The sequence below is a fragment of the Gopherus evgoodei genome, chromosome 1 (assembly GCF_007399415.2).
Source record: "Gopherus evgoodei ecotype Sinaloan lineage chromosome 1, rGopEvg1_v1.p, whole genome shotgun sequence".
Lineage (NCBI taxonomy): Eukaryota > Metazoa > Chordata > Testudines > Testudinidae > Gopherus > Gopherus evgoodei.
In genome coordinates this window covers 183,400,351-183,415,540 of record NC_044322.1, presented here as the reverse complement: position 1 = coordinate 183,415,540, position 15,190 = coordinate 183,400,351, and positions in this window count along the sequence as shown.

Below are 15,190 nucleotides of genomic sequence, written 5' to 3'. Positions count from 1 at the left end.
TAAGGCTAACAGATGGAGCATAAGCTTTTGTGGATGAATTGACAAAGTGGGTATTTACCCACAAAACCTTGTGCTCAAATACATCTGTTAGTCTTAAAGGTGCCACAGGACTCTCTGTCCCTTTTCTGGACACCCAGCCAGCCAGTTAACTACAAAATCCCTGTTAGTAGTTGTTCTCTACTTGCTTTACCTGTAAAGGGTTAAAGGGTAAAGGTAAAAGGAATGGAGTGGGCACCTGACCATGAGAGCCAATGGAAGGGCTAGAATTTTTTACAATTGGTGGAAAAACGTTCCCTTTGTCAGTCTGTTGTTGTTCTCCAGAGAGAGGGGACAGAGCAAAGACAGGGCTGGAGCTATGCTGTAAAAGCTGTATGCCAGGTATGAAAATCACCAGATTATATCTTGAAATTACTTTTTTGAAACCCCCAGATATATAAGTAGATCAGCAAATGTCTAGGAAGACACAATTAAGTTTCTCTCTTTTATTTTTTTATGGCTTGTGGACTCCTCTGTGCTAACCCCCAAATGCTTTTGCTTTGCTTGTAACCATTAAGCTGGACCTCAGAAAACCATTCTTGATGCTTAATTATTATATTTGCTCTTTTAAAATCTAGCAATAGCCTAAGTTCCAGATGTATTTTTTTTTAAATAACATTTATCTTTTTTAAGAATAGGATTGGGTTGTTGTGTCTTAAGGGATTTGTGCATGTTGTTTAATTAGCTGGTGGCAACAGTTGATTTCCTTTGGTTTCTTTCTCAGCTCTCTCTGGAGAGGGGATGAAAGGCTTAAGGGTACCCCACAGGGAAGAATTCCAACGTGTGCCTTCCTGGGTTCAAAGGGTTTTTGTTTTTGTTTGCATTTGGGTGGTGGCAGCATCTACCTATACAAGGTCAGAGAAAAGCTGTAACCTTGGGAGTTTAATACAAGCCTGGAGTGGCAGGTGTTAATTTTTAGAGTCTTGTGGGCCCCCACCTTCTGCACTCAAAGTGCCGAGTGGGGAATTAGCCTTGACAATCCTGGTTGGAGTTAAGCAGATGGGCACTATGACTCAGCAGTAATTAGACTGCCTATTGACAATGCGTTCAAGCATATGGCATCAGGAAGTCTGAAGAGAAGAGCCCTGCATCCCCTATTAAGTATCTTAGAAGTACAATGCTCTTTTAGAGTAAGATTATACGTTAGGACTTGTCTACATGGTTTTAGTTTGAAACCAGTATCATTAAAGTGAAACATTCCTTTTTGTGGATGCAGTTATACCAGTATAAAGGAGCTTACACTGGTATATCTTATTCCCATATCTTTATTGGACTAAAATATGCTCGTATAAGGATCCTCTAAATCAGTATAACTGCATCTACACTGGGGTGTTATAGATTTAACTGTTTTGGTTAGGAAACAAAAATCACATCCAAAACAAATAGTTAAATCAGTACAAAAACTGGGTGTGGACTAGGCCTTGGAGATTTATGTTTAACAAAGTATACCAACAATCAGTCATGAAAACCGAGACATTTTTACCCTAAAACAATAATGTAGCATTAAAAGAATGATGGTGAGTGGAACTATATAAAAGCCTCATATAAAAGTACAAATAACTGATAATGAGCTAAAGACATTGAAGTCCGGGCACTATGAGCCTGTTTCTGATTGCACACTTCTATAAATCACTAGTTATTCCGTGGTAGTCGATGGAATAATACCAAGTGTATATATAAAAAAAAAATACAGGCATATGTGGGGTTAGAATGCACTCTTAAGCCTCCAAGTGAAACTAACCTAGGAGATTAATGGCCCCAAAGTACTTAGCTGTTGTATCAACTGGCCAAGATATGAAAATATTGGTTTGGTTTCAATCCATGTACAGGTGTCCACATTAGTAAAAAAAAAAAAACACTTCACACAAACATATTGGTAGTCTCTGAGAAGGTCAGAATCGAATGAACATGGAGACTAATCTATTCTCTCACCTTTAGAGTCATTCTTTCCAGATCGCATTGTAACTAACAGAGGTTCTGCTAAATTAGTGTTATAAATATTGTGAGCCTTAATGTAGACCAGATGCTGGTGTTTTAAGTACTATAGCACCTAAACCTGCTCAAGGCAGCCAGTCTACAATCACAACTTTGCTAACAGCAATGTAACTGAACTACTGTTAGTAATAGTGGCATATATGCACAAAATGTCCCTAGTATACACAAGAGCAGAACCTGCACATATATGTACATGCGAGAGAGTGAGTTTGCACTGTGTGCTAGGGATTGTCAGTTTCTGTCTATTTATACACAATTTAGCACAGTGTGTTCCTGACTTGGCTGAGGCCTGTAGGCGTTATCTCAGTATATAAAATAATAATGCTCATTCTGTGTCAGACTTCTTGCATTGACTCAGAGCAGTGCTCCGCAGTGGACAGGCAGGGAGACTCTTAACAGTAAAAGGTGCACTACCCAGAAAATGGAATCCTAATGGTCTCCCCATATTGATATAGGTACATACAACACCAGCTACCTGTATAGTGTGCATTGTAAAAGACATTTAAGGGAAGTTTCATGCTATAGTAGTGATCCCAGTCTATGTCATCAACAATTTTGTGGATTTATAGTTTTGTAGAGGTTTGAGTAATAAACCTCTTCATGCTTTTTATAATAGAGCTGGTCAAAAAGAATTTCAGCAAAACCTGTTTTTCTGTTCAAAAATGCTGTTTCACCAAAACTGAAATGCTTTGTGAAAATGTGTGCATTTCAGTGAGAATATTTCTCAGGGGAGGGAGGGAGTCAATAGACTAGTGGTTAGGGCATTTGACGAAGTTGTAGAAGACCCATGTTAAGTTCCTGCTCAGGATCAGAGAGAGATGTTGGCTGCTCTTCTATCTTTCTCATTTTAGTTTCTGGCCAGCTTTTTTTTATATACTGTTCTTCACTTACGTCCCATGCCTGCAATTTATTGTGCACTGGTTGTTTTTATTGGGGCTCTACATGGGTCTGCAATCTGGTTGCACACAACAAATTACAGGCTTAGGGCCCAGGAGGAAAAAAAATCATAAAAGGATCTGTCAGACTCAACCTCTAGGCTCCAAAACAATTGACCTTAATCCATGTAGGCTAAAACTGATTTACTTTTTTTTTCTTTTTGCATGTGTCAGTTGTTGAGATTACTATATTTTTTGACCATTTTGGAAGAGCATACAACCCATAATGAACCACTAGAAATACAGACTGCACTTGCAGATTACCTACATTTCTGTTACATTTTTTACACTGTTCATTCTGAAAATGACAATTAACCTCTTCTTCTCAGTAAAGTTTTCGTAGATGCAAGTTTCTTTTTTATTGATGCTCTTTTTCCAATACTCAAAAAAATTTCAATTTCCCTTTTATTTCTTTTTTTGTTTGTTTTTTTGCCTCAGCCTGGCACTCTCTTCTGGTGCAAAAAAGTAGGATTGACCTTCCAAGGAGCTATGGGACTAAAATGAACTACAGTTCTCTCCTTATACTTCTTTTTTCACCTCCTTGTTCCAAGTTCATTTGTAGCTTTACTGCCAGCACTAAAACCACTCTTTGGGTTGTAATGGAAATATCAATCAACTGCATATTTTACATTCTTCTTTACTGATCCTCCCAGACCCAAGTGGAAAGTATGATGCTGGCTAACAAGGTTTTCTGGCAATTTTTTTTTCTTTTTGGAAATGGGCAGAGAAAACCGCATGTTACTGTTACTGTCACTCCATCAGGTCCACTCCTGCAAGGCAAGTAATCAGCACATCCCTGCCAATCTGATTAATATAAACCTTCGATATGGAGCTCCGTGAGAGTTGGAGGCAAGTACAGTGAGGTGACAACAGCCACAATCGGGATTCAGAATGTTCATTCTGCAGGAGAGGAACCTATAAAATGTCTTTTTAAAGTATTGAGGAAACCTACATTGAAACAACCAAGTATTTTAAAATAATACCAATCTGCTTCATTTATTTGGTTGTCAGAAACATAAGGAAGAGTTGTCCATCTTTCAGCATTAATTTATGACCCTCAGAATACACAGGTTAAGAACAATACAGTATGAGAAATACGGTAGATTTATGAGCCAGTTCACAGACAGCCTGTGTTTCCATAACACTACATTCCATAGGTGTAAGCTTTGCATTTGTTCTTGAATGTCAGATTGAAATGAAGGTGATTAGGGGATAGCCTGGGATTGAAAGTATCTGGATTTTATTCTCAACTTTGCCATAGGCTTCCTGTGTGACCTTGAGCAAGTCACCTAGTCTCTCTGTGCCTCAGCTCCCCATTTGTAAAATGGGAATAATGACATTTGCCAACCACACAGGGATGTTGTAAATATATAAAAAGCTTCCTAGTTATTTAACACATTATCGGACTCCGTTCCCCCCCACCCCACCAGGTTCTATTGACATACCCTGGGTGCAAGACTGCCAGTGGAAGGAAGCTGGTTTGGACCAGTTACAGCAACAAAATATGCTACATTGTCCACTCCATCAAGGATCTTGCAACTGGAAAACACAGCCAGAGATGGGATATGGCCTGGCTCATTCAGCCCCTAGCTCCTTCAAAATGCTTCCCACAGGGTCACACCACCACTGTCTCTTTCCATCCAGGAAGGACAGTAAAAGCATGTTCTGTTGTCTGTAACAATCTTGGAGTTCATTAAATAACAAACCAGTGAAGTAGAAAGGAATAAAACTTTAATAAAATAAGCTGGAGAGTGTCTCTGGTGAACTGTGGCATACAGCCCTGTTCCCAACCCTTGCCTACAGGGCACATCTCCAAATTCCTATGTTCATTATACTTTCCCTTATCAGGAAGCATCTCTAAATTATTATCTCCTACAGACATATCTCTACATTGTCCCCTGAGAATGAACCCCTCCCAGGTCACAGCTGTCCATAATTTGCACTCCCTTGTGCCAGTGAGGGGCAAACCAGTCCCTACTGTATCTACCTTATGATGTTTTGTTTATGTGCTTTATAGTTTGAAAACTAAATCATTTGCAAACTACTAAACTAAATAGGTCAAGTCCTTAGCTGGTACTAGTATAGTTGCCATTGATTCCTCCACTCTGGGCGATGCAAATAAGTACCAGAGAGATGTTGCTATGAGGTTTTCTAATGTCATTAATAACAATTGGATCACAGTGTACTGTTACTGTACCATTTAATTTCTATCAGCTCTTGCTGAAGTTCATAAGGTTTCAAATCTCTTCTTGTTACATTACATAGCTACATTTATTAGGGTAAAATTTCATTTAAATTCCTAGCTCTCCTTGCTGAAATAATACACTAGTGAGCAGAGAGACTGGTAAAAATAAATAAATTCATCCATGAGAACTGCTAAAGTCTTCACATATGAAAACATTGCTCCAGTAACTGTTTATAATATGAGTATCTCCTATATGAAGGTGTTTATATATATATATATTTTTCCAAATTTTAAAAAGCGGTAACAGCTCATGCTCATATTTGCTGGTAAGTCAATCTTTCTTCTAGACATCAAGAGATGACCTCTTAAGACCCAAAGATTTATCAAGTCAGCAGTTTATTCCCTTAGGCCACCATCTTCAGCCCCTTCCTCTGCCAGTCACGTCTATTGAAGAACTTTGCAAACCCCCAAGAGGAAATGGACTAATCTACTTCTTTCTAAAAAATAGGAACGACTCCTTTACTGATTGTGCTTTGTCTATGGAATAAGAAAGCTAATAAAGGAAAGAGGGATTCAGTCTAATGTTTGTATTATAAGGTACACAGAGTTAATGTGCTGGTGCTATTGGCAGGTAAAGTGTGTTGTTGACTAGGGTCAAAGAGGAATGAATCATTACTAAAGAATGATGTATGCATATTCCAAGGAAATTAATTTATCCTTGTATTTTCTAGCTATAAGAATCATTCCTGAATTGAAAAAAAAGTCAAAGGTCTGTTTGGAAAAGCAATGTAGACTTCACACTTTTATTACTTAATTATTTATTCTGTTTTCAATCAGTCTCAATATTTGTACAAGCATGTATGAGTGAAAGTAGATATAACATATACATATCTCTCAGTAAAACATTTTCATAAGCTACTTAATTTCACAGCCCATCATATCAAATTTAAACTATTACACAAATTGATTTTATATACATTTGTGGATTTTACTAAACACCCTTTGTGCCAATGAAACCATTGTTTCTATAGTAACTGATGTATTGTAGCTTAAAGGGAAAACAGGGAAGTGAAACTAAAACAAAAGCCAAAAAAACTACTTTCATTAACCCAATATGTAACGTGGGGTTCTACACAATTTTCATTGTTGCCTCTGTTGGAAGCTCTGTCTAATTCACTTCACTTTGCTATTTGTAAGTAACACCATCATTGCAAACTGAAGACTATACCAACATTATATCACCCACATGTTCTGTGTGGTACATCGTTAAATGATTGGTTGAGTGACAGTTTTATTATTTGATTATCTCCCAAACTGCTTGTTCACCTTCCTGTTTTCCTAGCTGACTGCCAAATACTTTCCCTCAGCTTCCTTTTAATCAAAAACAACAAAAATGAACCTTGTAATCCTCCCATCACTCACTTGCTTCCATGGCAGGCAGTCTCTAATTTTCAGGTTCAGAAGTACCTCATGATCTCTCTGTGAGCTGCTAAAGTAGATCAGAAAATGTACCATGGGGAAAGATGAAGACTGTCCAACAGGGCTTCTTTAAGTTGATTTCTGAAACAGATCTTGTCATCCTGTGATGATGGCACATTAAGACACAGAGACAAATAGTAAAATCACCCAATAAAAGATCTGAGATTTCTCCAGTCAGGATTACTAAATACTACCTCTCACCCTCTTTAACCCAGATGCAATCTGCTTAATCCTCTTCAAAGCCAAGGAAGGAGGGGTAGGCTTGCAGTATGTCTTTAAAGTGAGCAGTCTTCGACTCTGTTGTAACAAGGGGGGAATTCTACAAGCTGTATTGTAAAGAGCCCTTCCCCAATAATGCCCTGTCACATTTCCTCTCAGTTAAATCAATGGATTTCTAGGTTGAGTGCCTCAGTTGAAATCAACAGCCACAGCATCACAGGAAGAGAGAGGTGACATAACGAATGGTCAGGTTTTCTCCTGACCCTTTCTCTTAAAACAATAAACACTAATAATGCTGTAGCAATGGCTATGTGGTGTGTCTAGCGTGCAGCAAGGAAATCACATTTTAATAATTTTATTATACTGTAGCCAGTAGATTAAGTTTCAGGAACATAGGATATTTGATGTTATAAACACACTGCATCACCACCTGAATGCCAGAATTCCCAGTGGCTAACTAGCAGTCCTTATCTTTCAGAGCTAAGAAATACTAGCATAGATATCTAGAAACACCTGAGTTGGCAGCAACTGTTCTTACAGCCATCTATCAATCCAAAGAGGAAAACAACAGAAGAGTGACCTTTATAAAGGCTTGTTTTATCCCATCTGAATTCAACAGTTGCTTCTTGGGCTGCTTATTGGCTTTTCATGCTCCCACAGCAATGTCCAAGGTGTAGGGGTACAACTTTGGCAAGCAACTAGCCAGCAGTAGCAGCAATGGCTCCTTTGAGACCAACAATGGAACTCATCTGCTCTGTGCAGTATCTTAGCCATGAGGTACACAGATTCCTGCAACCCTAGGGCTTCACATCAGCTTCATTCATTCATAACCGGACATGGGCTTCCACACCAGCTCTTTATTTGTTACATAAAGACAAATGTTCTGTTAGAATGAGTGATCAAGTGCCCTACAGTCTTCACTGGACTGATAAAAGACCAGTATGCAGGTCTCAATAAAATAACAACTATAATAGTAAAAACAGTAATAAAATAATAATACAATCACCCCAGGATTATGAATAGCAACAGATATTAAAGGAAGGGGTGTGTTTGCATTCTGCCTCTGCAATTTACTCAGAACAAGATATTTCTTATGAATACACACCATCATGCATATCATAACTCCACAATTTAGCTGCAAGAATTTGTTTTTTAATTAACTTGTTTGATTATCTTGAGAAGTCTTAAAATCTGGCAGAAGAGCTTGGTATTATACCAACTACAATTAAAGATCAATTCACAGAATAATAAAATAATGCTCCTTGGTGTTACAGAAACAAAATTTATTCTTGAAAGTTCCATATATCCAGAGGAGCTTTCAAAGATAATTACAGTACAGAAAGTTTATGTCATAAATCCCGTTTTAATTTGCTGCCTAAGATCCCAGTTACTAAAATATATTTTAGCTTAACCATCTGACCAGAACATCTGTTACCTGTTGTTATATTGTGGACTTTGAAACCTCTCTCCTTTCCAAAAATATCCCTACTACATGTTTTGCAATGTGCAAGAGGCATAAAAGTACACAGCAGATGTTATTTAGTATTGGACTGCATGACTTCCCATTGTGCAAGGCTGCAAATCTTCTTTTGATTCATCACAGAACATAAGGATGCTTCTATAATCCTGTCTTTAGCACAGCTAAACTATCTAAAGAGACATCCATGGCTTACAAATGCCCTGCAAAAATCCTCTTTTCTGTTTTCATTCACTGATAGCAGCAGTCAATAAAAGAGCCAGTTGCTTTGATCCTCCCAAGTAACTCTCATAAACTAATTCAGTATATACAGAATTATCCCTTTGTAAAGTTGGATAAACTCTGAACATATTGTTTTGCTCACCACTGCTCTGTAATAACTATACTGTACAGTGTTATATTTGTGATTTATACTATAGTAGGAGATAGGTTCAGGAATTGGTGGGACATGGTTTGTTTTTAATAAAAATTCCATCATCATGTGTTGGTTTTGCAAAGACAAAACTAAAGCATAACCTAATTTTGCATTTATGGATTACAAGAGTATAGATTATTTCACACTTTAGTTTCTCATTCTCTGTAGTGATAGAGTCAAGCTAAAATGAGTATGTTTTCCACCTTCTCTTATATTTCTTTAAATAAATTCTTGTCCCACTTCTAGGACTGCAAAGGCAACCATATAAAAATTGCAAACTTCTCAGGCATTATTGCCTATTGTCAAGAGCTTGTTTGAAAGCAGCCACAAAATAGTCAAACTACATATCGGAGCACTCTGGAAATCAACCTCAGTTGCATTTGGGAACAGAATGCAGATCTGAGCCGACTAGTCAGTGTCTCCTTTATCTCTTTCTTCACCCTTGAGGAGCTTTACCAACATCTCTCTCTTCACTACTCTCCCCATTGGCGTAATGAAGAAGGCAACCTGAAACGTGAGGTGACAGCGTGCCATTAAAGTTAATGGGATTTCTGCCATTGACTTCACTGAGGCCAGAATTTCACCCCAGTGGATTGAAAGTATAAAATGTGTTATTCTAACCATGAAATTGTGATTCCTTTGCTGTTTGATGTATATTGCACTTTTCTAAGCATTGTTGTTGTGTACCAAGTACAGCAACCATTATGTTCTCAGACCTTAGTGCAGATTGTCAGAGGAGAAACACATTGTGCTCTTTCATAAAGGCTCTGCTTTTTTCTTCTTCATTTACTATTTTAGAGCTTTGTGAATCATTAGTAGCAAATAATATATTCATCAACTTCCACCTTTTTGCTGTTTCTGAATTTTATAACATTCTAAACTATGTTAATTATTCAAATTAATTCCTGTTTTTTTTTCAGTGAATATGTATTTGTCCTCAGATTATTGATGAATAATGAATATTCTAAATTTGAGAATTACACAGATATTATTTCTGTTCCCTGACTGGATTACTTCAACACCAATAATGTAATGTGAATTTTGAATTCCTTGCTGGAGTGTAAAAATATATAAGTCAAAATTCAAGCTGCTGTCAGTTAGTTATACAAATATTGTAGAATTCAAGCTAAAAATGAACTTTTAAAACATATTTATTATAGATGGATTGCCAGTGTAACAACCTCCCCTTTTAGAGGCTTCTACATTTTTTTAGCACAAAAACAACAGCAACATTCTGCGGAGCGGAAAAACAGTGATAGATCTATGGAGATCTAACACAGATATCAACAAAACTTTTTAGGGAAAGATTCTGTAACTTCCTCCCTCTTACTCTCTTATATAATAATAATTTCAAAGAACTAACCAACTAATCCAGAAAGCAGGGATCAGTGAAGCTTTTATTGTTGCTTTTTTGATACTTTTGTCAATACAAATTTCAAACAGCCACAAACAGGAACTTGAAATAGAATCTGCACTCTGTCCCCAGTTGAAATGATCCAAGATTGTTATAATGATTGGGAAGCTGCACGTTTGCCTTAAAATTGGACTACTATAATCAAGTGGTAAACCTCACACAGTAACATTTAGGCTACTCCCTTCCACTGATTATGGACATAATGCTGGGATATCTTTATGGTACTGTATAATTAAAATGGCCAAAATCAATGGGTTTACTAGCAATGGACATAATACTTACATTCTCCTAGAGAAGGGATGCGCCAAAGTGATTAGATTTAGGTGCTCTGAAGTCCTAACATAGTTCATATACATTGATCCTGTAAAATGAAAAATTACTTTTATATTGAAAAATACTGGAATTCAAAACCTCTTGCCAGTTAATCTGGCACCTTTCACCGAGTCTAAATTCAAATAATTTTTAATTAGAGGCTTTGGGTATAGGTGCTGTCCAAATAATTATAAAGCAATAATAAATGAGCATTAAATAGAACATCTCACTGGATACATTTATGCAACGCAACGGCACTGCCAAGGTGACTAAATTCTAGCAAGATGAGATTCATGAAACATCACTTGTCTTAAAAGGTCTAAGGGCTTCTGTTTCTCCTTTTGTAGCTCCAAATTAGATTCTGCTGCTTGATGTGGTTGCTTCTTGTTGTAAGATCTAAAGTTAAATTGAAGTTGAGTTGAGTCCATTCTGAATATAGCATAACTCACAACTTCCTTGCAAAAACCTCTTGCCCATGCCTCAGAAAGACAGATTTTTTTTCATGTCAGTTTGAATCAACTGCAGGATTCCTGCTAAAGGATGTTATTTCTCAGAATGTCATCACATTATGGTATTATTTTTTATTAAATTTTAAACAGGATTGTTAAAATGTGTCCAACGCTATATTTTTTACTCTGGTGGCCAATAGGAATATTTTCTCTAAAAATCAATTCTTCGTTAGCATCTGGCATGCAACAAATTTTGCAACTTTATGAAAAACAACTTATGTAGAGCTCAAAGTCCTTAGGCATTTCTTAACATTTGCATTAGTTAACTGAAAAAACGCTAAGCTTTTCTTCGTGGTTCCAAAATGTCAATAAAGATGTCCTATACCCCAAAGAACACTTCTGAAACAGAATACAACTGGCAATCTGGTCAGAGAGACAATTTTCCTCAGGGGCCCTTTCATTGCTTTAACACTAATCTGTGACAAAAAGGCCTTGTCAGATTCTTATTGCATTTAAGAAGCTTTTGGTGAGATTTGTATTGATTTGGAATAAGGCAACTGACAACATTGCAATAAATTTTTACTACTTAGTACTGATCAATATGGATTTTTTCAACCTTTCTGTGGAAAATTGCTTTCTATTGCTTCAGATATAACCAAGCTGCTAAATTAATTATATCTCATGCAACAGGTCACTGAGTTTATCTACTTCTAATCTCTAATGAGAAACAATTCTTAACATACACACAAGACTTATATTTGCATCCATGATAAACCGTTTATATGCTTATTTTCCTGCCATGAATATTTTAGGGTTTATCTCTTTCATCAGTTGTGCACCAAGAGTCCCAGGACAAATGTTCTTATTATGCCAGAATCTAAGAGCCATAGGGCTTGATTCATGGAACTGCACATATGAATAAGTACCCCTCGATGTGAGTAGGCTTGCAGAAGCAAAGTCTTATTTCTCACTTTCCTATTTATAAATTTGCATGAGTAAACACTATAGATTTGTATTTTATATGCCCAATGCCTGCTCGTATTTTATTGTGCTTCTGACACCAATCTGACATGTGACATGGCCAAAAGTGTTATCCATTTATGGTGTCCAGTCTGATACTCTTTGGGACTGATTTTTAGTGGTGTGAACTGAGCACACAATTTTATCTGAGGTCAAGTGGAAGCTGTGTCGCCTTTATGTTGAGAATATTAATTGTACATATGATCGAGTTCACAATGAGATGAATGTGAATCTTTGTGTGAGTATGCTTGCAAGTGTGTGAAATGAGGTGTGTGTGTGTGTGTGTGTGTGTGTGTGTGAGTGTGTATGAGAAGGACAATTAATAGGCTAAGAACGTTTCATAACAAATAAGGATTCTCAGCAGGCAGAGCCATGCTCCAATCAGAACAGACTATATATCATACAGAGTGTGGTGCAATATACCTGAAGACCTGCAAAGATACACTTAAGTGAGTATTATGGACCATCCTGTCAAAACTGAACAGCTAATATGATAAATCTGACCTTTTAAAGCTCAATTAGAAGCGGAGTGTATATGTGCTGAAATTGGAAAGTGTGTCATTTTCTAACAGCTGTGTTAGATACAATGGAAAACTCCAGAGAATATTCAAGATAAACAAAGATTTAATCTTCTTCAGCCTGAGCTAAGCTAATCAATACAAACAGCTAAAAACTGGTAGACATTAACAAGATTCCCTATATGATGGCACAGATGTGTCACATTATCTTCAATGAAATTCAGAGTGTTGCACAATATGAAGATATATATCTTTAGGAATACTGAATATGCTACTTAGCCTCCACAGAAAACTAAAGAAAGAGGCTCAGTGCAGAAAATGTGGAGTTTTGGATGGGTGAGCTGTTGCAAAACATAATGGAAGCCTTTCATTTAATAGTAAATACAAATATTGGTGCAATTGTGGTATTCACACCATTGATCTTTGCAAATTTTCTTTGGGAGGGGGAGGGAATCTTTGCAAATTCTTTGCAATGCCTTTTGATTATGTTAAGTTCTCTGATATACATCATTTTAATTACAGTGACTGTAATTCTTTTCTTTGTTTTTCAAGAAAATATTCTGAGTTAGTGTGAAAAAAAATATGGGGCCACATTCTCTCCAGATATAAATCTGTGGGCCTCCACTTAAGTCAAGAGAGTACTGCCAATTTACAACAGCAGACAATTTGGCCCTTGCCTTCCAGTTTCCATTTCATACTCTAGGCCTTGTATTGTGTATAATACCTTGGGGAAAAAAGCAAGGAGCTGTTATATTTATTACATTTTTTTTCTTGTGGCTATTTTTCACCAACAGTATGGAAAGACAGCAGTCAAAGACAAAAATTAGTCACAGATCAATATGACTGTGTTATTTCAGATTGAGTTGCTAAAGTGTTTTGTTTGCTTATTTCTTTATCTTCTCCCTCTAGGACTTAATTGTGGACGGATTTTGAATAGTTTGAAATAACAAGTTACCTTTTCTTTAGAAAATGTTTGCTAACTTGTTTTGTTGAATATCATTTTTTTAGTAAATGCACTTATATATGTCTGTCTTCAGTTAAACAGAAATTGAAAGCTAAAGTTTATACAGCAACTGAAAACAGATTCTTATAGGGGAAAACGCTGGGCAAATTTAACCATAGTTGATGCTACCAACCCTGCCATTAATTACTCTGTGTAAATTATGTCCCTACCCATAACCCCTGGGCATCTTTACAATATTAAAATTATTATACAATAAAATTGACAAATTAAGCAAAAAATAGCTTTCCAGCCCATTTATTTATACATTTGAGTAAAATCACAGAGATAGTGCTGGTGGAAAATTTTCAATCAAGACTTTTTTTAACAGAAAATTGGGGTTTCAAATATAAAAATTGTGAAAAATGTCTGCTTTCCTCAGAAAAATTGGATATTTTTCCTTGAATAACTGAATGGGTTTAAAAAAGGTTTTTAATTTTCTGTGAAAAAAAATATTTCAGCGAAAAAATGAAATATTTTGATTAAAAAATGCTGCTTCATTGTCTCATGGGAGTTGTAGTTCAGTTGCCTCATGACGTCATTTTTCTTTATCCACAAGGCTACCCTGTTGTACTTCATCTCACATTATGCACTGTGGCCATGATGGGACTCCGTGTTGTAGGGGCTTCCCTCACCAAGTCAGGCAACCATGGTGCAGAATGGGAAGTGTAATCTAACCAGGTAGCCTGCCACAGAGGAAAATGGAGCCATGATGGTATTTCTGAATAGAACTATGTTAGTTTTCAGACTAAATATTTCAGTTTTATATTTTAATTTTTTTTCCTTAAAAATTATCATTTTCTATGGGGGGAGAATTATGACATATTTTCTAGCTGGCAACTAAAGGAGACTCATTTCAAAACACTCCACAATCAATTCCCCTCTTTGCACTACCTAATCCAAATGTTGTCAATTTTTTGGTTTTTTGGGGAGGAGCAGTTGCAACATATGCGCAGCACAGTTAACAACTTTCACATGGTAAATAAGCCAAAAATCAAACTAATCCGACTTCAAAACAAGGCCAAAACAAGCCAGTCCCTAAGAACTCCAACACTCTATGTGACTAGATCCCCTGGCGTTCAGTCTGGGACTATGGTGGGCCCACTGTGCATCCCTGACTCTCTCACCCCTTTCCCCGGTTTAGACTCATAGACTCATAGACTCTAGGACTGGAAGGGACCTCGAGAGGTCATCGAGTCCAGTCCTCTGCCTTCATGGCAGGACCAAATACTGTCTAGACCATCCTTAATAGACATTTATCTAACCTACTCTTAAATATCTCCAGAGATGGAGATTCCACAGCTTCCCTAGGCAATCTATTCCAGTGTTTAACTACCCTGACAGTTAGGAACTTTTTCCTAATGCCCGACCTAAATCTCCCTTGCTGCAGTTTAAGCCCATTGCTTCTTGTTCTATCATTGGAGGCTAAGGTGAACAAGTTTTCTCCCTCCTCCTGATGACACCCTTTTAGATACCTGAAAACTGCTATCATGTCCCCTCTCAGTCTTCTCTTTTCCAAACTAAACAAACCCAATTGTTTCAGCCTTCCTTCATAGGTCATGTTCTCAAGACCTTTAATCATTCTTGTTGCTCTTCTCTGGACCCTTTCCAATTTCTCCACATCTTTCTTGAAATGCGATGCCCAGAACTGGACACAATACTCCAGTTGAGGCCTTACCAGCTCAGAGTAAAGTGGAAGAATGACTTCTCGTGTCTTGTTTACAACACACCTGTTA